We start from the raw sequence: 3,134 nt of genomic DNA, 5'->3' as shown, positions 1-3,134 counted from the left end.
AATGGATCGAGTCGCTTCTATCGGGTCGCGGACGTCCTTTGTTTCTTGATTGGGAATGCCTTGATCGTCGGACGCGAGCTGTCTGATGCTGTCGCGAACGAGGAAGAGGTCGCGTGCTTGAGCTGCTCTCGGGTCGCGAACGTCTGAGCTAGGATCAGGAACGCCTTGGGCTGAAGCTGATCGGGGACGCGAGCTGGAACAGATGCGGGAACAAGAGACGGTGATCGGGGTTTAGGGTTCGTCGGATCGCCGGCTAGGGTTAGGGTTTTAGGGTTTTTCGATTTGGGTATTAGCTTAGGGATTTAGAGTTTCGTGCTGATAACGTGTTATAAAAGTAATGGAAAAGTCTATCTTTATTCATAAAATAGAGGTTCCTTATATAAGAGATTACACCGTCATAGATAAATGGAAAGATTACAAATCATAATCTCTTGGTTATGAGCCATCCACAATCTGGTTCATAAAACCTACTATAAAGTTCACAAAAGAAAAGGCACGACGCGTAAAGTTCATGTAGTATTTTAAAATTTTTGTACTTCAATATGGAATATGCACTACTACATAGTTTGGGAAAGAAAAGGCACGACGCATAAAGATCATGTTGAAATAGGCCTTTTTTCCATTAGATGATATATTTTTCTTTCGAGGGGAGCTTGCGTTGTTATATTCTTTTTACCTTACTATGGGATTTCCCACTTAGTTTTCTTAGAAATGTTTTTAACGAGACAACAAAGACGTGAAGCAAGAGACAATAATGACACGAGTCTCCAAGGCGGATTGTTATAACGTGAAGAAAGTGAATGTCAATAATATACGCACCGAAATTTGACATATCGTGTAAACATTTATTATGTGGAGCCTACGTCACTTTACGCGCACAGTAACTTTAACTTTTCTACTTCTATATATACGATAAATTTTAAACTTACACCTCACCATCTCTTTTTCTGAATTGAATTTTAAATTTGTTCAAATCAAAGCTTTTTGATTACATCAAGTGCATCTTATTTTGAAAGTGAAAGAATAAAGAATCATCCTAATATCTATGTTATATTGGTGTTTCTTGTGAAGAACCAAAACCCCAAACCATCATTATAGGTCTTGTCTCCCATTCTTTGAATTCTGTTGTGTCTGTCCCAAACATTTTTATCCAGAAGTCCTATCAGCCTGGTAGTAGAAGAAATCCTTTATCCACGATTTCTTCAATTTCTTTCGCGCTAGATTGCGTATAAAGTTGCCTGAAACATCTACTGGAGAATGAATCTTGATTTCTTTTGCTGAGCATGTGCGGGAATAAGCTGCATCATCGCATGCCATTTCAGACTTTACTGATCTTTGAGGAAAACCTTAGTAAGCGCTTCCCAAACGTCTGCTAAGTATTTGCATTGAAAGAAGACATGTTCTCGTGTCTATAGAGGAGCCTGACACAGAACACACTTTGGATTTATGATTGCATTCCACTTTAGCATTATATCTCATGTTTGTAACCAATCATGCATTAAGACCTAATGAATAGAAGCATATTTAGGTGTTTTTTTTGTTGAAACAACACCGCCTTGTCCCAGCCCCACGCTCCATGAACTTCTCTCAATTGCAGCCATGTTTTTTGCGATGAGAATTTTCATTTGTAATTTTCAGCATCATATTTTCAGAGAGTGTTGTCTTCTCCTTGCAGTGTCTTCTCCGTCTTTTCTTCCTTTTATAACATATTCTTTCTTGCTATTATATTTGTACCCGTATTATCTCTTTTATACGGTGTAAAATTTTATCCCATATTAAATTTTGGGCAATTCTCTCAAATAGACTTTTTTAAGTTTTTGTCACAAAAATAGGTCTCAAAAATTAAAATGACCAAAATAGCATTTTTTATTTTGAAAATTTTAAATTTTAAAATTGAAGAGATGGTTGTTATATTCGGCTAATAACCCTCCAATAATCATGCTGTCCTAAGCAGTCGTAGGCCAGTGCTCTCTTGTTCTTAGAGCAAGTCCATTAAGGGTTCATAGGCGAGTCATGGGCTGAGGTTCATAGGGTTTTTTATCGAAAAGAAAATGAAAATTGAGTTATTTTCGCTGAACCGGGCCGTTGGAGAGAGCCCGCATGAAATGAGTTGAAGCCACGTGGAGAGAAGTTATTGGCTTGTGCGACGCGCGTTGTCGACGGAGAAAGTAGTGGATATGCGTGAATCTCCTCATTTCCTCCTCTCTCCAAAAAAGCTAGGGTTTTCGACTCGAGAGGCGATTTTTGTAGCGACGCCGATCCAGAGCTCAATTCTCCATCAAATCGACGACGTAGTGAGATCTCATCGAGCTGAGGTCCGTTTTTGAGTTGGTTGCTTCGTCTGATTGTATCGATTTTGGGGTTTATTTGTTAGGGTTTTCTTTGTTAGGGTTCAATAGAGTCTGCGATCTGAAATCGATTTGGGGGTTTCTTTGTTAGGGTAGTAAATCGTCAATCTGGTTTGATATAGGGTTCGTTTGTATGTCAATTGAAATAGAGATTTGTGTTTATCTTAGTTAACTGTTTCTCTTAGTTAACTGTTTCTCTTCCTGGTGCAGATGGATCCCGCAGAAGAAAGAAGACATTCAAAGAAGCAAAAGGATCACTGCAACATGTTAGGGTTCGTCGCGGATTCACAGTACGGGGTTCCAAGAAGGTGTGCTTGCGGTGGGAGAATCATTGACGAGGTTCGGGGGAAGGAAGATTACGACAGTCTTCCTGGAAAGCGTTTCTTCACATGCGTAAACTATGAGGTCAGTGTCAATCTGTAATCATGTTCTTATAATTTATGTAACTTGAACTCTCTCTAATATTTGTTTTCTGTTGTGAACAAGGATGATGGGTTGCATTATCGTCATCCTTGGGTGGTTGGTGTCCAGGAGGAGAACAAAAGGCTGAGCAAGCGTCTGCATGAGGCTGAGCAGGTTATGAAGGGGGTGTGGAAACTCAACAAACGGATTGAGGACCTGGAGGTAAGTGTATTTCCTTTCTCTTTATTTTTGTTACATTATACTTATTGAGTCAGTAAGTATAACACTGTATTATTGTTGTTTCCATGTTCAGGTACAGGTTACAACCCTGTCTGAGCAGGTTGATTACCTCACTGTCGAGGTGGGTACCCTGGAGAAGGTCTG

The sequence above is a fragment of the Brassica oleracea genome, chromosome C5 (genome assembly GCF_000695525.1).
Source record: "Brassica oleracea var. oleracea cultivar TO1000 chromosome C5, BOL, whole genome shotgun sequence".
NCBI lineage: Eukaryota > Viridiplantae > Streptophyta > Magnoliopsida > Brassicales > Brassicaceae > Brassica > Brassica oleracea.
This window is presented reverse-complemented; position numbering follows the sequence as displayed.